This window comes from Panthera onca, chromosome D3, assembly GCF_046562875.1.
Source record: "Panthera onca isolate mPanOnc1 chromosome D3, mPanOnc1 haplotype 2, whole genome shotgun sequence".
Taxonomy (NCBI): Eukaryota; Metazoa; Chordata; class Mammalia; order Carnivora; family Felidae; genus Panthera; species Panthera onca.
This window is the reverse complement of record NC_138350.1, coordinates 37,014,709-37,037,160: the sequence shown is the minus strand read 5'-3', so window position 1 is coordinate 37,037,160 and position 22,452 is coordinate 37,014,709.

Below are 22,452 nucleotides of genomic sequence, written 5' to 3'. Positions count from 1 at the left end.
GCTCTCATCAACAACAAAAATATTACAAAAGAAGTAAACCCCCTTCGGCTAGAAAAAAAAACCAACAACAACAGCACTGGAAATACACCATATCAAAATGAAAACATGTGGCAGAATAATATCTGACATATTAAGTCCCTTTGGGGCATCACTTCATTTCTGTTCTTGTATTCCCAGGCATTCACCTTTTTGACTGCCAGATGTAGGTCTTTTCTGCTCCAGAGACTAGCGATCTCATAATTCTTAGTTTTCAGGAGGCAGAAGACAAACAAAATGCTTGGTCCAGGTGTAAGCTGACAGCTCACTTGAAGAGCAAGTTTCTGTGCAAGCAGAGCAAAGTGCTCTCGGGGCTGGTCCTGGTGATGATTCAGAGCGGGGAGCCCTGTGATTTGCTGACCTCCACTTGAGTTCCAGAAAGTGTGTGCAGTGGGTTGGTCCAATGAGAAAGCCCCCAGAAAATTTGGACACCTCACGATAGAGTTGATCTATAAGTTTCAGGAAAGCCAATAGAGCAAATAAGATGTGAGAGTCTCCTCTATTCTGCAGCAGCTATAGAGTGGTGATGGCAGGCCTAGGCTGAGACAGGCCTAGAACAGTCCCAGACACTGTGTTCAGCCTCCAAAGGGCATGGGAGAGATCCTAAAACTTCCTACCATCCCCCAAGAGGGGGCATGAATGGCATGAGGGAAAGCTGATGCACCTGAAGGAGGCTAGAGGTCAGCAGGGGGAAGACAGCATACACACTGCTAAGAGGGTGTCCAGACCGATGGGGAGGCATGGTTCCCGCTGGGCCCCAGGCAGAAAGGCTATGACTCAGCAGATGCCAAAAGATTTACGAACAGGCTGGGCACAGCAAAAGCCCCGTCTTGCCCGCTCCCCATAATCGCCCCTGAATCCACCCACCCAGGGGCATGACTCCGTAGCTGACCTCAAAATGGAATGCACCTCAGAAAGAAGGCAGAATCATGAATTAACTGAAGTTTAAATATGAAACTCCAGAGAGATGACCACAATTTCTGTCATTAGGCAGAATAGTGCCTGAAAATGTAGGTCAAGTCTCATTATTAGACAAATAAAGAAAGTTATACATTTGTAGGGACCTGCACATATGGAATGTATTGATTGCACATTGTATGAAGACAATGTATGTTGTCTACACAGCCGTGGAGCCAAAATTTTAGAACCTGGGTGACCATTTCTCTTAAGAACAGATTCTTATCTAATTGTGACAACATCCATGACATAAGGAATATTTTGGAATTTTTTTTTCAGAGCTTCTAGTCACTAGATATTTACTTCTCCGTAATTATGAATTTATAAATGATAGTTTTAAAATTACGATTGTAGTAGACAGCTAGAGTTGTTGTAACAAAATACCACAAACTAGGTGGCTTAAACCATAGAAATGTATCGTCTCATGGTTCTGAAGGCCAGAAGTCAGGGATCAAGACATCAGGTGTCTAGGTCATTTCCTTCTGATGGCTACAGGGGAGACGTCTGTCCAGACCTCACTCCTTGGCCCTGAGATAGCTGCCTTCTCTCTGTGTCTCTTCACATTATCTTTCCTCTGTGTATATCTGTCTCTGTCTCTAACTTTCTTCTTTTTTCTAAAGGTAGCAGTCATATGAATTAAGACCCATCTAATGATCTCATCCTAACTAAACTACATCTGCAATGACCCTATTTCCGACTCAGGTCATGTTCTGAGATACTGAGGACTTCAACATACTGATCTTCAAGAGAACACATAACAAAAATGATCTAGTTGGTGATGATTAGGCCATCAAAAAGAGAGATTGTTGAGTCTCCATGATTTCTGTTACTGAATATTTTCCAAAAAGACGCACCAAAATTAATACCACAGAGGACAATAGGGAACGGTATTGGTTTCTGGCCTAATTCAATTTAAGTGAGAAGCATGATCTTTAATGTAATGTGCCTTGAAAATAAAAACAATTATCAGTATAAAGGTATTTGTGTGTATTTCAGTGATTCTAAGACACTATGATTTTAGTTACACCATTATCTGTGTACTGCTGAGAAAGAACTGTGACATGCTAAGTAGCTTTACCCTCCTGGATGTCTTTCCACGGTCTTTACGGCTTAGTCCTGCTCAAATCACCATTCTGTAGAAAACAGCACCCTCCTGCCATTTTATCATGTGACATATGACATGTTTGTTTACTTATCTGTTCCCTCTCTGTCTTTCTTCCTCCCTAGTAAAACACAGGTTCCATAAGAACAAAGCTTTGGTCAGTTTTGTTCACACTGTCTCACCAACCCTGAAAGGGCCAGACATATAGTAGGCATTCAATGATTATTTTCTGAATTTTTAAATAAATTCCATAAATTTTATATTTCAAAGAGAAGTATATGTATATGTATGTAAATGTACATGTACATTTCATTATTATGTACATTATGTATTCTATATTATGTACATAAATCAATATTTATTTTTGTACAGTTTGTCGATTTAGATATAATTAGCACTCATCTCTCTTTAGGAAATTGACCAAAATCATCAAAATGATATTTCTAAGCTTACTTGATATTAGCACCGTCTGTAGAGGAGAATAAATTTCAGTGATTAAACTTGATACAAACAGTTCTTTATTCTTGAGATGCACCACTGTCCCAGGGGAAGACTGGAGTCTAGATGTTCACAGGTGTATCAAGCCACAGCCCTGCCCCCCCTAATCACCCGGGCCATGGGCTTTCAGTTGGCCCTTGGCTATGCTTTTGAGAACCACTTTCCTTTTCGTGGTCTGAACCGGTGTTAACCAGACTCCATCTGTGCAGAAATGGATGGGAGGAGATGACAGGTCATATGATTTGCCCCATCTTGGTCTTTCTTGGGGATCGTCCAGTTGACATCACTGCTAATCTTGAGAAAAATTTAAAGGAAGACCTCCATTAGTGATTTCAAGTCATTAGTCACTTCAAGTGATTGACACCACTGTTACTGAATATGTAATAATAATAACAGCTCACACACACCATGACATGCTTTACCCTGGCCTAGGCACAGTGTTAGGTATCAACATGGGTTCCTTTGTGACTCCTCAGAACAATCCTACTCTATGAGGCAGAGTACTGGTCACCTAAACAAATCAGTTCCTGATGCCTGGATCCTGTGAATATTACCTTATTTGGAAAGAATGTCTTGCTGGTGTGGTTTAATTAAGGATCCTGTGACAAGGAGATCATCCTGGACTGTCAGCGTGAGCCCCAAATGCCTCATTGGTGCCCCAAGAGGATGGCAGAGGAAGATGTGAGACAGGTAAAAGAGGAGGAGGCCACTTGAGAGAGAGAGAAGCCGAGAGAAAGGAATGCCAGCAGCCACCCAAATTGGAAGAGGCAAGGAACAGATCTTTCCCTAAAGCCTCTAGAGGGAGCATGGCTCAGCCAATACCTTGATTTTGAACAAGTGGTATTGATTTCAGACTCAGGTCTCCAGAACTATGAGAAAATAAACTTCTGTAAAATTCCGCCAAGTTTGTAATAATTTGTTACAACAGCCATGGAAACTAATACACCTATGAAGTAAGAACTGACAGTATGTCCATTTTGAAAAGTATAAGCGGTCCACATAATGGGAGAAAATGTTTGCAAATAATATATATCTAATAAGGGACTCATATTCGGAATATATAAACAACTACAACTCAACAACAACCAAAAAAAAACCTAATTAATAAATGGACAAAGGGCTTAAGTAGACATTTCTCTAAAGAAGGTATACAGATGGCCAAAATGTAACATGAAAGGATGTTCAACATCACCGATCATTATGGAAATGCAAATCAACACCACAGTGAAATACCATTCCATACCTATTAAGATAGTTACCATAAACAACAACAACAACAACAACAACAAAAAACCACAGAAAATACTAAATGTTGGTCAGAATGTGGAGAAATTGGAACCCTATTCCAGCATTGCTGGTGGGAATGTAAAATGGTGCAGTCATTGTGGAAAATAGTATGGCACTTCCTCAAAAAAAAAAATAGATTTATTATACAATCCAGCAATTTTACTTCTGGGTATATACACAAAAGAATTGAAAGCAGAGTCTTGAACATGTTCATAGCAGCATTATTCACAAAGGCCAAAAGATGAAAGCAGCCCAAATGTCCATTGATGGATGAACGGATAAGCAAAATGTGGTATATGTACACACAATGGAATATAATTCAGCCTTCAAAAGGAAAACAACCCTGACACATGCTACATCATAGGTGAATCTTAAAGGCATTGTTCTATGGGGCGCCTGGGTGGCTCAGTCGGTTAAGCATCTGACTCTGGCTCAGGTCATGATCTCACGGTTTGCGGGTTCCAGCCCTGTGTCAGTCTCTGTGCTGACAGCTCAGAGCCAGGAGCCTACTTCAGATTCTGTGTCTTCCTCTTTCTCTCTCTGCCCCTCATGATCTGTCTCTCAAAAATAAATAAGCATTTAAAAAAAATTTTTTAAGGCATTGTGCTAAGTAAAATAAGCCAGTCACAAAAGTATAAATATTATACAATTCCATTTAAAGTACCTAGAGTGGTCAAATTGATAGAGAAGGTAGAATGGTGGTTGCCAGGGGTTGGGGGGAATGAGGAATGGAGAATTATTGTTTAATGGGTGTGGAGTTTCAGTTTGGAATGATGAGAAAGTTCTGGAGATGGATGGTAGCAACAGGTACACAACAATATGAATGTACTTAACGCCACTGAACTTGTACACTTAAAATTGGTCACATATTTTATGTCATGCCTATTTGTCGCAAAGAAAAGAAAATGGATAGCTGGGCATACAGAGGTTCACAAATCTTTCTACAGTTAATAAATTCTAGAAATTTAGAATTTCCAAGTTTAGAAATTAGAAGCCAAGTTTTCTGGCTTTAGGACTTGCACTCTTAATTTCTGGGTTGCAGTTTTGAGTTAGATAATGAGGAAAATTTTTATTTTTCAAATTCCACTTTTGAGCAATACTGAGTAGTGGAATTTCAGAATTGATGGTAAAATTTTCCTCCTCCAAATATTGGTAAGAGGCAAAATAAGCTACCTAACCAAGCAGGAAGCAAAGCAAAGAGCCTTAGGCCACATGGTCTCATAAATTCATTCAGGAGACATTATTTTCATGACATGATCATGTCGTTCTTAATCCTTAATTATGAAGCACATCACAAAATAAGAGAAGTGGGGACTCACTTGGGAATATCTAACTCGGTGGACTTATGTCTTTGGAAGCAGGAGATGCACAAATTTAAGAATGTTCTGAAAACCGCTAGCTATTGCCTCAAATAGACACTGCCCTGCGTTTGCACAGAACAATTTACATCTGAATTTAGTCCTAACGCCCATGGGACTACAGGGCATGGATCCCCTGTAGTCTCGTGAACCCCATGGTAAGAACCTTTGGTCATACAGTTCTGCAGATGAAGGGACATTTTTAACAAAAAAGGACTCTACAAAATAAAAAAAAAAAATTTTTTTTTTTTTGAAAACTGTGGCCCGACACAAGGGATGTATGCATTATATTAGAAAAAGCACTGGATTCAGAGGAATGAAAAAGTTTTAAGAGGCTCAGCCCTATGGCCTTTGTGCTGACCACTTAGCCCTGCTTTTATGTGTCAGTGAACTCATGTATGAGAAAGGGTTTTGTGAATTGTAAAACACAATGCTGTGTTTAACTGTTCTAGCTTCATTACCAAGAAGAGACAGAAACGTGTTCTACTTCTGGGAAGCAACCAAATGAACCAGCTCTCTGAGGTGTCATGAAAAACTCAGTCTACAGGGGTGCCTGGGGGGGCTCAGTTGGTTAAGCATTCGACTCTTGATTTCAACTCAGGTCATGATCTCACAGTTCGTGAGTTTGAGCCCCACATCAGGGTCTGCAATGAGAGTGCGGAGACTGCTTGGGATTGCCTTTCTACCTCTCTCTCTGCCCCTCTCCTGCTCGCTCATTCTCTAGCTCTCAAAAAAATAAATAAAGAAATTACAATTTTTTTAATTTAGTCTATGAATTGTATATTTCAAATATGTATTCTTAATTAGGCACATATCTGATATGAAATATTTTTGGATTTGAATTAAGTAGGCAATTAAATCAATTTTCCACTTTACTTTGTATCTGCTGTTTCATAAGGCAATCCCATATGTTAGAAATGTAGTAAAACTTTACAGGTGACTCTGATGTACCTAATTCTTCCTCTAATTTTGTTTTCCTGGAGTTTTGTTTTCCTGTATAAACACACACACACACACATATATATCAACCCACAAATATTTACCAGCATGTGAGAAATCACTGAGGCTGAGATTCACCAAATGTCAAAAGTAGGCCCCAGATTCAATGATTCTCAAAGGAAAGCTACACAGAAGAAAGAATTCAGATAAAGCCAGTAGCTTGACAAATATAATCAGATGTATTTAATCTGTTTATTATTCGTTATAAATTATTAAACTAATAAGCATATAGAATCTGAGGCTAAAGACAAAATAGAAAATATGTATTTTATGCCATTTTAGGCTATTGTGTATAGATTTTTGTATTATATATAATATAAATTTACACATCTGGACAATTTCAATTCTCCAAGGTCACTTTTCAATCTTAGGAAAGATGTGTGATGAGCATCTATTACCTTATTTGTATATTTTAGCAATTGTAAGGATTTACTGAAGAATCCAATCTGTAGAAAGAAACAATGATTACATGGAGATGGGACCATATCTGGAACAGCGCTATACTTGTGTCAGGAAGTCAACAAATACAATCGAATAAGAGACTAAGCTATCGATAGGTGAAGAACCCTGATTCTGGAGTCAAATTGCTTGGATTAAAATTTCACCTCTGCCACTTTTATTAGTGGAGTGAACTTGAGCAAATTACCAAAAATCTCTGTGCTTCATTTTCCTCTCTGTCGAGAGACGCTAATAACAATGCCTGACCCATATTGTCTGTTGTGAGGCTTCAGTGAGGCTATCCCTGGACACATTTAACCCAACACCTAGTAAATAACAAGCATCAGGTAAATATTCGCTACCATGACTACAGTGATTGTCCTGGAAAATCACCATTCTTAGATAGAAATTATTCTGTGACAACACTCCCTAAGCTAATACTTTGTTGATTATCTTTCTAACTTAACAATTCATCCATGCAATGTAGACAAAGAGGTGGAAGCAAAACAAAGAGGGAAGAGCGTGGAAAGACGAAGAGGGGAAAAAGAGGAAGGACTACAAGTAAAAGAACGCACGAGTGGTGGGCGCAGCCCCTCCCCGCCCCGCGGCACAGGAGAAGCATCTGTATGCACATCGCCTCATGGAGGGGAAAACAAAGAGCATAAGTGCACGCGTGCCTCTGAAACTGGTGGAGCTGGGGTACCCGTGTGGGGAAAATAGAGGTCCCACAGTTACTCTCGCCTGGATTCAAAGTACGAAATGCTCAGAATAAAGCCATTAAGAAAAGGTTTTGTCCAGTAGTTTTCAAACTTCAGCTGCAGAATCCTTTCCCCACGTGAAATCCAGCCTATAAACCAGATAAAAAGCAGCGCTGTTCTGCCTGAAGAGATTTCTCCCCTGGGGTGTCACCACCACCCTCCAGTGGGGCCGTGAAGTTGGATAGGGATCGCAGATCCCCCCGGGCTCCTGGGATGCCACTCACTTTCAGGGGGTCTCGCTACGTCTAGCGCTATTCTCCCCGGGAACCACTGGTCTTTATTTTTTCTTTCTCTTTCTTCCCCTCAAGCCTAAAGAAATCACTTTTTGGTTTTAGGAGTATCTGCTCTAACTAACTACTTCCTCTACCCTAGGGAATCTTCATTCCTTGAGGGTTTGTGTTTTTATTTTACAGAAGCTGCCAGCCATGGAACCTTCTAGGGTTTTTGCCCCACCCTGCCTCCCCAGGGGCCTTGAGCAAGGCTGGGCTCTCAGCTTGGCTGAGCCAATGGAAACAGGGCATGGGTGGGAGGGGATGGCAGGGAGACAGATGCCCTCAGGATATCTAGTCAGGCAGTTTTCTATTTATTAGGAGGTGATTTGATTTTTTATCTGTCTGCTCCATTAGACTGTAAATTCTACGAAGGCTGAACCCACATCGGTTTCCCTTCACCACTGTAACCAGGCTGCTCGCACAGCAACCGGCAAATGGTAGATACTCAATAAAGACTGAGGGAATAAATTAACTGCTGGAGCTGCACAGAGAACACTCTGAAAAGCACTCATTTGTCCAAAGCTTTGACAGAATGACACTTTAACCATCTGGAATTCATGCCCTCTTCTCTAAATCTCATGAATCCCCCTTTGCAGATTTTCCAATGGTTCTCGCTAAGCTGTCAGTAAGCATTACCTTATATCTTACTTAGCTCTTCTATTTAAAGGTCTCTATTTCTTCTGCAGTCCCTTCTGGAGAAGTGGCTGATCCCTAGTCATAACTCCTTCATATGGCTCTTTGTGTGCTTGAAAACACTCAGGTCACCCCTCTGCCAGCGTTTCCATGCATCATATAATTAAACCTCTAAATATTTTTTCACAAACCTAATTTTCATTACTTTTTAATTCGGGCTTTTATTTTTTTTTCCTCTGGTTTCAGCCAAATTTCTTCCTGTCACTTCCTAAATATAGAAGCCAGAGTGACAATAGCACTTTATTGTCCGGCTGAGTTAAACTTTGTCCTATGTTCCTTCCATAAACATACTAGCAGGTGTTCCTGGTGCATGGATTGCTGGAGCCAGGCTCATGGACTATTCGCTAGAAAAACTGATACCAAGTTCAAAGCCTGGCTCTGATACCTCCATCCGTGTGAACTGAAGTAAGTGATTTCATGCTGTACAGTGCTGACCTCAATGCACTGTTGGGGGTAAATTAGTTAATGTAGTTAGAACAGTGGCTGGTACAAAGTACGGATTCAATTAGTATTAGTGATTACTTCCACTGTTGTTGTTGTTGTCGTCGTTGTTGTTGTAATTATTGCTATTACCTTTCAGTCACAGTGTACTCAAAAGAATTTTAACATATACATTGAGTCATAGGGAGGCTAGGGTAGGGGAGAAAGGAGAAAGCTGGGTAGGAAAAAGGCAGAAAGGTGAGTGGAAACCTTAGATTCTTGCCTATGTCATTAACTGAGTCTAGACTTTTATCACCAAGTCTAGCATGGGGCCTGGTTCACGTTAGATGTTCAAGAAATATGTGTTGGATTGGATTAATGCAATTTGCCCTCTCACCATTCATACAACCTCTCTCTCAGTAAGCAACATTTGCTAATGCAACTTTCCCCACTTAAATAGCCATGTGACTAAGGCAAATGTAATTGACACATCTGAGTCTAAATCATCATTTATCCATTGGTTATGATTACAGAATCATGGCTTGAAATTAGAATCTGACAAGCTCATGTTTAGCTTGGTGTTTTTATGTGTTTGGTACTGTTCGCTGATATTATGACACAAAACATGGCAGACACATCATGATGTCCCTAGGAAGTGTCCCCAGGAAGAAGAAGGTAGCTCTCCACAGATTTTAGTAAGGAATATTTACATATTCCTTAGTTCCCACTGACCTTAGTATTTAACAGATAATTGCCAGAGCTGCTGTGGAATTCCCATTTTGAGGAAACGTTGTCTCTTTGTTTTGGCAAGCAACTTTTTAAACCTGTTAAGTGACCACGAACAAACTAAATGTCTCCCTGAAGGGATGTCCTCAGGGAAAGCTTCCCATCCCCTCTTCCGAGGGCAGCATTTTACAAGCAATTTTAAGAAACTCTGGAATTATTGCTGCAATCATTGTGACTCGCAGCCCACCCAAATGCTGCAGGGGCTGCCGGTGAGAAGGCCACGTATAGACGGCATGCATTTGCAGCTGTGCTTAGAAGTAAACTTTCAGAAGCTGCATCGTGCCAATGACCCGAGACAGCACAAAGACCCCAGACTGATCCTCCAGTAGCTCCAGGAGCAGAATAGCAAGATTTTTGTCATTGGCGTCGCCGTCCTCACGTGCTGTGCATCAGCAGAGGGTGGCGGGGCTGAAGCCTGAGATAGGACCTGCAGTGAGCACCCACCAGGCTCCAGGAGAGCCCCTACCACTCGGGTCTCCTGGGGCTGCACTCCATCATATGGTTTCTGCTGCAACTCAAATGCCCTTCACTTATGCTGTTTCTGTCTTACGTTGACTAGCTTGGGGGCCTATAAAAATCCTAATTGTTTAATACGCGGCTCCAATTCCTGCTCCCTGCAGAAAACTATAGCAACGCAGATGTGAACGTCTTCTGTGTAATGCCAGTGGCTATACTCCAACACCATATTATAAACCCCCTCATGACCAAAGTCATCTCAAGAATATAAGGAAAGTTTGACACTCATTGTCTTTGAGCTGAACTGTGGTGGACGTTTTGAGGGCTGCTGACCTGCAGCCTGTGAGCCCAGCACCGCCTCCTGGAGAAGCCTGAGTCCACCCCCTGCCCCTGGCCTTCCTCCCTTTGTCCCTTTGTCTCCCAATCCTGTCCCCCAAGGAAAATGCCCAGAGGGGCGCCTGGGTGGCTCAGTCGGTTGAGCATCTGACTACTGATTTTCCTCGGGTCATGATCCCAGGGTTGTGGGATCCTACGCTCCTCATGGAGCCTGGATGGGATTCTCCTCTCTTTATCTCCCTCTGCCCCTCCCCCTCCCCATAGCACACTCTCTCATGTAATGGTATTATGAGTAATTATTTTTCTTTTATTTCCCAAACTTTTTGTAACTTAGGCTATTACTTTTCATATTAAAATAAATTTCTATTTTAAAAGGATGACTGTTCCATCTAGCTAGCTCCTTTCCTGAGTTGTTTGCTAGGAAAAAGGAGTACGCAGGGAACAGACAGGCTCATTATACAGGTTAAGCACAAAAACAAGCTTACAATCTATTTTCACTAAGCCTCTTTTTGATTTCATTGTTTTAAATCTTTAGATGTTCTTAACTATAGCTGTTATCTGTGTCTTGAGACCACATTTTTATCTGAACCTTTTAATTACTATCTTTTTTTTTCAAATGGATCAACTTTTCCTATCCCAGATTGAATACCTCCAGCTAATCCCAAATTGAAATTAGTTAGTAAGATTAATTGCATTTTGTTGAAATGTTTTTAAATGTATACTCTTTTCTTTCAAGTTGAATCCTCCTTTCATTATTCATGTTCAGTGAATTTTCTGTTTTTGTTTCATCCCACCTGCTGGATCTGTTATTTTTAAAGACCCAACTCACACACCACTTACATACATTTTTGGATGATTATATTTTAAATTGACTTATTAAAAATTAAAAACATGTATTAGGTGTCTTCTTTAAGAAATCTTTGGGGTTTACATGAGGTGGGACAGTAAGTAATGATTACTAGTAACTGCTGGAGAAAAAGAACCTCAGTCTTTTTTCATATGACGTTTGGTTTAGAACCTATTCACCTAGTTGCTTGGAGGAATTCTTAGTATGTATGGAATATTCTGGAGCCCCATTGTATGTGAGGGCTTTTGGCCTTATAGATAGTTCCTTGTAAAGAGCTGTGGGGACTATTTCCAGCCATCTTTCATCTTCAATAAATGTCAAGGCATCACTAAGAAGAAAACTATTGGCCACACTGTGGTTCCCAAGAAAGACCCTAGAGAGTCTAATCAAGTTTTGATTACAACCTGGTGATTATGGCCTGAGAATAAAATTTTACATGATAGCTATGTTTAATTTTTAAAAGGTCCATGGGATTTTCATTTTTACATTTTTTGGAACTGTTCAAGATTTACTGTTAGGCAAAGCTCAAATAAAGTACTTTTGGAATTAGGTAATCTCATAGCCTTCAAGAAATGACTCCTTAGCCTTTCAGAAACACCAAACATTCCCACTCAACCAAAAATTAAATTGGCAGCTGTCCTCTTGCTATGTGCAGTCCACGTGGCAGAAAGCCTGGAAGGCAGTCAGTTCCTAAACAAGTGTGTGTACATTTACTTTTAGTGACCCTAACATGCCCCATTAAGGCCACTTTCTGAGATCCTGACTCCTTTCTCTTTTCTTTTAGCCCCAAAGAGCTTGTGATGTAATTCTCTGGCAATGCGAGTTTGCCAAAAGATGTTTGCTTGGCTGCATTCCCAATAGCAAAATTATCACACATCTATCTTAAAGCAATATCAAAATGACCGAGATAGAAATGTCAGAGCATATGTTAGGATATTCTGCATGATTAGACCATGCCCTCACATCAGTGACCCACCAATAAATTCTGTCTCCAGACTACCCCTAGGCTTGGTTATACATGTTATAGGCTGTAGGTATGAGCAGTACACAAGCAGAGGAAATCCCCAGAGCTGGACCCAAAGTGGGGCTTCAATTAGAAATATCCACCCGTGGAAAAAACACTCCCAAGGGACAATTATTAATAAAAGCAGGCAATGGAATCTGTGATTAAGGGTGCTGGTGTCTCTTGTTGTCCATTCTCTTTTTCTTCCTTTAGCCCCAGTTTAAGCTGTTGGACCTATGGCTACCTATGTAAAGACTACATTTCCTAGTTTCCTTGAAGCAATATGTGGCCATGCAGCTGAATTCTGGCCAATGAAATATGAGGCCAAGTGATATGTGCAACTTTTGAGTTGTTTGCCTAAAAGGAAAGAGAGGTGTCTTCCATTTCCTCTTTTTCCCTTCCTGCTGGCTGGTAGGTGGACAGAAGATGAAAGAAAGAGCACCATCATAGACCACAAGCTGGAGGCCATGCACTGAGGAGAGTGGAAAGCAAGCAAGAAATCTAGCTCCCCAACATCACGGAGGCACCATATCAGCTCTAGGCTATTTGTACTCACAGTCTCATGAGGTAGACATACAGTCCTATCTTGTTGAAACCACTGTTACTTTAGCCTTTGTTATAGCAGTAAATCTTGTATTCCAACTAAAACAAACCAAAGGCCAAGACCTGGAAAGTTATAAAATCAGCCTTTCAAACTATTTTAGTTATGTACACATAAGAACAGAGGATAGGCTAAGGTGAAAAAATGAGAATAAAAAGTGAAGGAAGATCTTTTAATTCAGGCTGCTCTAACAAAATACCATAGATCTGGAGGCTGCAAAGTACAAGATCAAGGTGCTGTATGATTCTGTGCCTGGTGAGAGCCCTCTTCCTGGTTTACAGATGGCTGTCTTCTTGCTGTATCTTTACACGGCTCAGCTCTGTTCTCTGGCCTCTTCCTATGAGGACACCAATCCCATTCATGAGACACACCCTTATGATATAATCACTGCCCAACAACCCCATCTCCTAATATGATCACACTGGGGTTAGATGTCAACAAATGAATGGGAGTGAGGGCATTCAGTCAATAACAGATATCAAGGTAAAAGGAAATATTTCAGAGCCAATTTTGTGAACACTGAAGACCCATCAGAGTGCTCCTTTTATGCCCATCCAGAGACAACCACTCAATGTGATTGAAATAAGGTCAATATCATGGCTGGTGTACTTTAGCTCTTGCCTCATGGAACAAGACTTTGGGTTTGTGACTTTGGAATAAACTTAAGATTCTTTTGTGCACTTATGAGAACAAAGATGAATGAAGCAGAGTTATTCAGCCTATGGGTAAATAAAACATGCAATCCTTTAATCTTAATGTTTAATATTAAATGTGGATGATCCCAGATCATTAGACTGTTGACTCATAGTTGTACATGTCCTATAAGTAATACCCTCTTAGAACACAGCACTAGCACTCAATATTGCATTTATTTTTGGTTTACTCAATCAGATCCGAAATACTAATCAATGGATAGAGAACCCAAGGTTTTCATCACAATAGAAAGTGAAAGTCTTTTTAGTTGTCTTTTATGAGTCTAATAATGATTTGTTAAGTGTCTTTCCAACTAGTTTATGATTAAATCATATAAGTGGGGTTTAATCAGAACTTTCCACTGTACTTTTATAGAATCTCATAGAGTTTTATGGTGATCCATGTAAAGACTGGAAAAAAATATTTTTTGTACCCCAAATAAAATATTAGTGACAAAATTAGACAAAATTAGACAAAATTAGACAAAATTAGTTAGAACTAAATGATATAGTTTAGAATTGAGTCATTATACACATCTTCTTAGAATTGAGTCATTATACACATCTTTGTTAAAATTAGGAACATAAGGCATTTTCTTTTTTATTTTTTAAAAAAATTTTTAAACTCTTTTTTAAAGTGTATTTATTTATTTTGAGAGAGACAAAGAGAGAGAAGAGAGAGAGAGAGAGAGAGAGAGAGAGAATCCCAAGCAGGGTCCATGCTGTCAGCACAGAGCCTGATGCAGGGCTCAAACTCCCTAACTCTGAGATCATGACCTGAGCCAAAATCAAGAGTCAGACACTTAACCAACTGACCCACCCAGGCACCCCAAGGCATTTCCTTAAAATAGCTTTTGTACAATAAAAAAAAGACAGAATTCTGAGCATTATGTTATTAAAGTATGTACTCTAGTTTTAGCTTTTTCTGTATAAAGATTTCCTCCTTCTCCCATTAAAAATACTTGGCATGCTATGCTAGTTCTATTGCTATGTAGTCAACCTATATAATAGAGAAAGAAACTAATAGTATTTTTGGTTTCAAATGGTTTCAAATGCATTTGGGTTGAAATGCATTGTGACAATAAGTAGTTTGAAATCATTAGTCTCTGATTGAATCCCAATACCTCTAATGTATAAGAAGGTAGCAACTAAACAAACACCCTTTTGGATCCTGAGGGGACAGTATGCCCAGAACGATCCCTAGAAAACGACAAGATGTACTATCTGCTCAGGGCAAGCTCTTCATGAGTCTCTGGGTAAAATTCACCAGGTAAAGCCATAAACTCAGCAAATCCTCATGAAACCATAAAGAGAGAATTTTTAAAATTAATTTCTGTTGTCAGGAAGTGTGTGTTAGAAGAGATAGACATAGTGAAAGTACATCTGAAAAACTGAAGTCGGGGAAGATCTTTAAGACAACAGTGAAATTAGAGGGTGCTATCCTCTTAACTCCAGAGAGAGCTCCAGACCCACACTCCCCAATCTGGCTGAGGAAGACATTTTGTAGAAATAATTCAGAGACAGCAGGCATTTTGTAGAAGGCATCTGCAGAGGGCATTCATATTTAGATAAAGTCACATCTCTTAAGCTGTATGTATTGCATCATGTGTAAAATGCCACAGGAACTCAAAAACTATAGTAATAGAAATTCTGTGATAAAATTGGTATAGCTGGGAGCGAAAGTCTCTGAACTTTGAAGATTTCAATTGAAATAATTCAAGTTGGAGACAGAACACAGTTTGTACTAAGAGGTGGTCGTCATTCAGCGTGGATTAGGTTGAGATAGATGTGAAACAGTATGAGATAGGGAAAGAGACCAATAAACCCAGCAGTCCCAGGAAAAAGAAAAAGAGATCCCATACAAGTATTTCCCTGTTCATGTAACCCATGGCAGCCTGTGGGCTTACCAGGGCCCTAAGCAGGAGGAATGGGTAACTCCAGAACAGCACTGCCATGTTTATGTATTTTATATACTTTATAATATTTCTATCTTTGTGTTTATTATATAGTGTAGGTTAAGTTCAATTAATCTTTTTGTTTGCCCGTGACTGCCTCACTTTAGGGGATACTCTTGCAGATATGATCGAGGATAAATCTCTGTAAAGCCATCTCTTTCGTTTACCCAAGGATATCTTTACAGATCAGCTTTCTGATAGTAATTCTCATCAGTAAAGAAATACATTTGTTTCCTAATTTTTTTAATGTTTATTTATTTTTGAGAGAGAGCCTGTGCAAGCAGGGGAGGGGCGGGGGGGGGCGGGGTGGGTAGAGGCACGAAGCAGGCTCTGTGCTGACAGCAGAGAGCTGGATATGGGGCTTGAATTCACAAACAGTGAGATTCTGACCCAAGCCAAAGTTGCTTAACTGACTGAGGCTCTCAGGTGTCCCAGCAAAGATAAACACTTTTCCAACATTATTTTCTCCCATCTTAAAACAAAACACCTATTGACCCCACTTCTTCCACCAGCCACAGTTCCACTTCTGTACTCTCATCTACAGCCACACTTAAAAGTTGTCTAAATTCATGGCCTGCAAGTTTCATGCTTCTCTTCTCTCTCTTCTTTATTTTTATGGAAGTGAAATACACATGGCATAAAATTAACCACATTCATGTTAGGTTGAATGGTTCGGCGGCATGTAGTACATTCACAATGCTGTGCAACCACCTCCTCTATGTAGTTCCAAACACCTTCATCACCAAAAACACCAGAAAACTCCACCTTCTTTAAGGGAGCCCTCCCCGTTCTTTCATTTCCCAGCTCCTGGCAACCACTAATTGGCTTTCTGTCTTGATGGATTTACCTATTCTGGGCATTCACATAAAAATAGAATCATATAATATGTTACCCATTATGTCTGTCGTCTTTCATTTAACATGTTTTTTTAAGATTCAGCCACATTCTAGCATGTTTTAATACTTTATTCTTTATTATAGTCAAATAATATTCCATTGCATGGATATACCACATGTTATTTATGCATTCACCTAAGCACAGATACTCAGGATGTTTCTACCTTTTGACTATTGTGAATAATGCTGCTATGAAGATTCATGAAAGATTTTTTGTTTAAATGCCTGTCTTCAATATGGGTATATATCTAGGAGTGTAATTGCTGAGCTATATGGTGAGTTCAGGTTTAGCTTTTTATGGAACTGCCAAACCGTTTTCCACAGCAGTGTAATTACATTTCCACTAGCAATGTATGAGAGTTGCAATTTCTCCACATCCTGGCCAACACTTGTTTCTTACTACTTTTTGTTGTTCTTATAGCCATCCCAGTGGATGTGAAGTGGTATCTCATTGTGGTTTGGATTTGCATTTTCCTAATGACTAATAATGTAGAGAATCTTTTCATGTATATATCTTTTCATTTGCATATCTTCTTCAGAGAGACATCTATTCAAGTCCTTTGTACATTTTTTAATTGGGTTGTTTTTATTGTTGAGTGGTACGAGTTCTTTATATATTCAAATCATATACCTGAAACCAATATAACACTGTGTGCTAGCTAAACTGGAATTAAAATTTAAAAACTTAATTTAAAAAAAGTTCTTTTTTTAATTTTATTTTTATTTTTTAAAATTTATAGACAAATTAGTTAGCATATAGTGCAACAATGATTTCAGGAGTAGATTCCTTAGTGCCCCTTACCCATTGAGCCCATCCCCCCACCACACCCCCTCCAATAACCCTCTGTTTGTTCTCCATATTTAAGAGTCTCTTATGTTTGTCCCCCTCCCTGTTTTTATATTATTTTTGTTTCCCTTCCCTTATGTTCATCTGTTCTGTGTCTTAAAATTCTCATACGAGTGAAGTCATATGATTTTTATCTTTCTCTGACTGACTAATTTCACTTAGCATAATACCCTCCAGTTCCATCCACATAGTTGCAAATGACAAGATTTCATTCTTTTTGATTGCCGAATAATACTCCATTGTGTGTATGTATATATCTATATCTATATCTATATCTATATCTATATCTATATCTCTATATCTCTATATCTCTATATCTATATCTATATCTATATCTATATATCACATTTTCTTTATCCATTCATCCATCAATGGACATTTGGGCTTTTTCCATACTTTGGCTATTGTTGATAGTGCTACTATAAATATGGGGGTCCATGTGTCCCTTCGAAACAGCACATCTGTATCCCGTGGATAAATACCTAGTAGTGCAATTGCTGGGTCGTAGGGTAGTTCTATTTTTACTTTTTTGAGGAATCTCCATGCTATTTTCTAGAGTGGCTGCACCAGCTTGCATCCCCACAAACAATGGAAAAGAGATCCTCTTTCTCCGCATCCTCACCAACATCTGTTGTTAATGTTAGCCATTCTGACATTGTGACATGTAAGGTGGTATCTCATTGTGGTTTTGAATTGTGTTTCCCTGATGATGAGTGATGTTGAGCATTTTTTCATGTGTCAGTTGATCATCTGGATGTCTTCTTTGAAGAAGTGTCTATTCATGTCTTTTGCCCATTTCTTCACTGGATTGTTTTTTTTTGGGGGGTGGGTGTTGAGTTTGATAAGTTCTTTATAGATTTTGGATACTAACCCTTTATCTGATATGTCATTTGAGAATATCTTCTCTCATTCTGTCAGTTGCCTTTTAGTTTTGCCGATTATTTCCTTTGCTGTGCAGAAGCTTTTTATTTTGATGGGGTCCCAGTAGTTCACTTTTGCTTTTGTTTCCCTTGCCTCAGGAGATGTATTGAGTAAGAAGTTGCTTCGGCCAAGATCAAAGAGGTTTTTGTCTACTTTCTCCTCGAGGATTTTGATGGCTTCTTGTCTTACATTTAGGTCTTTCATCCATTTTGAGTTTATTTTTGTGTATGGTGTAAGAAAGTGGTCGAGGTTCATTCTTCTGCATGTCGCTGTCCAGTTTTCCCAGCACCACTTGCTGAAGAGACTATCTTTATTCCATTGGATATTCTTTCCTGCTTTGTCAAAGACTCGTTGGCCATATGTTTGTGGGTCCATTTCTGGGTTCTCTATTCTGTTTCATTGATCTGAATATCTGTTCATGTGCCAGTACCATACTGTCTTGATGATTACACCTTTCAAGATTGCTTTGGATATTCGGGGTCTTTTCTGGTTCCATACAAATTTTAGGATTATTTGTTCTAGCTCTGTGAAGAATGCTGGTGTTACTTTGATAGGAATTGCATTGAATATGTAGATTGCTTTAGTTAGTATCGACTTTTTAACAATATTTGTTCTTCCCTATCCAGGAGCATGGAATCTTTTTCCATTTTTTTGTATCTTCTTCAATTTCTTTCATAAGCTTTGTATAGTTTTCAGTGTATAGATTTTTTCACCTCTTTGGTTAGATTTATTGATAGGTATTTTATGGTTTTTGGTGCAGTTGTAAATGGGATCGATTCCTTGATTTCTCTTTCTGTTGCTTCTTTGTTGGTGTATAGGAATGCAACTGATTTCTGTGCATTGATTTTATATCCTGCAACTTTTCTAAATTCATGAATCAGTTCTAGCAGTTTTTTGGTGGAATCTTTTAGGTTTTTCATATAGAGTATCATGTCATCTGTGAAGAGTGAAAGTATCATGTCATCTGTGAAGAGTGAAAGTTTGATCGTCCTGGCCGATTTGGATGCCTTTTACTTCTTTGTGTTGTCTGACTGCGGAGGCTAAGACTTCGAATCCTATGTTGAATAACAGTGGCGAGAGTGGACATCCATATCTTGTTCCTGACCTTAGGGGGAAAGCTCTCAGTTTTTCCCCATTGAGGATGATATTAGCGTTGGGTCTTTCATGTATGGCTTTTATGATCTTGAGGTATGCTCCTTCTATCCCTACTTTCTTGAGGGTTTTTATCAAGAAAAGATGCTGTATTTTGTCAAATGCTTTCTCTGCATCTATTGAGAGGATCATATGATTCTTGTCCTTTCTTTTACTGATGATGAATCACGTTAATTGTTTTGCAGGTATTGAGCCAGCCCTGCTTCCCAGGTATAAATCCCACTTGGTCGTGGTGAATAATTTTCTTAATGTATTGTTGGATCTGGCTGGCTAATATCTTGTTGAGGATTTTTGCATCCATGTTCATCAGGGAAATTGGTCTATAGTTCTCCTTTTTAGTGGGGTATCTGTCTGGTTTTGGAATCAAGGTAATGTTGGCTTCATAGAAAGAGTTTGGAAGTTTTGCTTCCATTTCTATTTTTTGGAACAGCTTCAAGAGAATACGTGTTAACTCTTCCTTAAATGTTTGGTAGAATTCCCCTGGAAAGCCATGGGGCCCTGGACTCTTGTTTTTTGGCAGATTTTTGATTACTAATTTGATTTCTTTACTGGTTATGGGTCTGTTCAGATTTTCTATTTCTTCCTGTTTCAGTTTTGTTAGTGTATATGTTTCTAGGAATTTTTCCATTTCTTCCAGATTGCCCATTTTATTGGCATATAATTGCTCATAATTTTCTCTTATTATTGTTTTTATTTCTGTTGTGTTGGTTGTGATCTCTCCTCTTTCATTCTTGATTTTATTTATTTGGGCCCTTTCCTTTTTCTTTTTGATCAAACTGGCTACTGGTTTATCAATTTTGTTAATTCTTTCAAAGAACCAGCTTCTGGTTTCATTGGTCTATTCTACCTTTTTTTTTTTTTTTTTTTTTTTTTGGTTTCAAGAGCATTAATTTCTGCTCTAATCTTTATTATTTCCTGTCTTCTGCTAGTTTTGAGTTTTATTAGCTATTCTTTTTCCAGCTCCTTAAGTCATAAGGTTAGGTTGTATATCTGAGACCTTTCTTCCTTCTTTAGGAAGGCCTGGATTGCTGTATACTTTCCTCTTATGACCACCTTTGCTGCATCCCAGAGGTTTTGGGTTGTGGTGTTATCATTTTCATTGGCTTCCATATACTTTTTAATTTCCTCTTTAACTCCTTGGTTAGCCCATTCATTCTTTAGTATAGGATGTTCTTCAGTCTCCAAGTATTTGTTACCTTTCCAAATTTTTTCTTGTGGTTGATTTTGAGTTTCATAGCGTTGTGGTCTGAAAATATGCATGGTATGATCTCGATCTTCTTATACTTACTTAGGGCTGATTTGTGTCCCAGTATATGGTCTATTCTGGAGAACGTTCCATGTGCACTGGAGAAGAATGTATATTCTGCTGCTTTAGGATGAAATGTTCTGAATATATCTGTTAAGTCCATCTGGTCCAGTGTGTCATTCAAAGCCATTGTTTCCTTGTTGATTTTTTGATTAGATGATCTGTCTATTGCTGTGAGTGGGGTGATGAAGTCTCCTACTATTATGGTATTACTATCAATGAGTTTATTTATGTTTGTGATTAATCGATTTATATATTTGGGTGCTTTCACATTTGGCACATAAATGTTTACAATTGTTAGGTCTTCTTGGTGGATAGACCCCTTGATTATGATATAATGCCCTTCTGCATCTCTTGATACAGTCTTTATTTTAAAGTCTAGATTGTCTAATATAAGCATGACTACCCCAGCTTTCTTTTGTTGACCATTAGCATGATAGATGGTTCTCCATCCCCTTATTTTCAATCTGAAGATGTCGTTAGGTCTAAAGTGGGTCTCTTGTAAACAGCATATAGATGGATCTTGTTTTCTTATCCATTATGTTACCCTATGTCTTTTGATTGGAGCATTGTGTCCATTGACATTTAGAGTGAGTGCTGAAAGATATGAATTTACTGCCATTTTGTTGCTTGTAGGGTTGGAGTTTCTGGTGGTGTTCTCTGGTCCTTTCTAATCTTTTTGCTTTTGGTATTTATTTATTTGTTGTTGTGTTTTTTTTTATCTTTTCTTCCCTCAGAGAGTCCCCCCTTAAAATTTCTTTCAGGGCTGGTTTAGTGGTCACTAACTCATCTAATTTTTCTTTGTCTGGGAAACTTTTTATCTCTCCTTCTATTTTGAATGACAGCCTTGCTGGATAAAGAATTCTTGGCTGCATATTTTTCTGATTCAGCACACTGAATATATCCTGCCACTCCTTTCTCGTCTGCCAAGTTTCTGTGGATAGGTCTGCTGCAAACCTGATCTGTCTTCCCTTGTAGATTAGGAACTTTTTTTCCCTTGCTGCTTTCATGATTCTCTCCTTGCCTGAGTATTTTGTGAATTTGACTATGATATGCCTTGTTGATGGTCGGTTTTTGTTGAATCTAATGGGAGTCCTCTGTGCTTCCTCAATTTTGATGGCTGTGTCTTCCCCAGGTTAGAAAAGTTTTCCAATATGATTTGCTCACATACCTCTTCTAAACCCCGTTTCTCTCTCTTCCTCTTTTGGGCCCCCTAGGATTCTGATGTTGTTCCTTTTTAATGAGTCACTGATTTCTCTAATTCTTAAATTGTGCTCTTTTGCCTTAATCTCTCTCTTTTTCTCTGCTTCATTATTCTCTATAAGTTTGTCCTCTATATTGCTGATTCTCTGTTCTGCCTCATCCATCCTTACCGCTGCTGCACCCATCCGTGATTGCAGCTCAGTTATAGCATTTTTAATTTCATTCTGGCTATTTTTTGCTTCTTTTATATCTGCAGAAAGGGATTTTAATCTATTTTCGACTCCAGCTAGTATTCTTATTATTGTGATTCTAAATTCTGGTTCAGACATCTTGCTGGTATCTGTGTTTGTTAAATCCCTGGCTGTCGTTTCTTTGTACTCTTTCTTTTGGGCTTAATTCCTTCGTTTTGTCATTTTGAAGGGAGAAAAGGAATTAATGAGGTAGAAAAATTGAAATTAAAAAAATAGTGAAATTAAAAAAATATTAAAATTAAAACTTAAACACACACACACACACACACACACACACACACACACAAATCGAATGGATGATGCTAGATCCTAGGTGTGTTTTGGTCTGGGTGTTGAAAATGGGGGAAAGAAACAAGTGGGGGGAAGAAAAAAAAGGAAACAG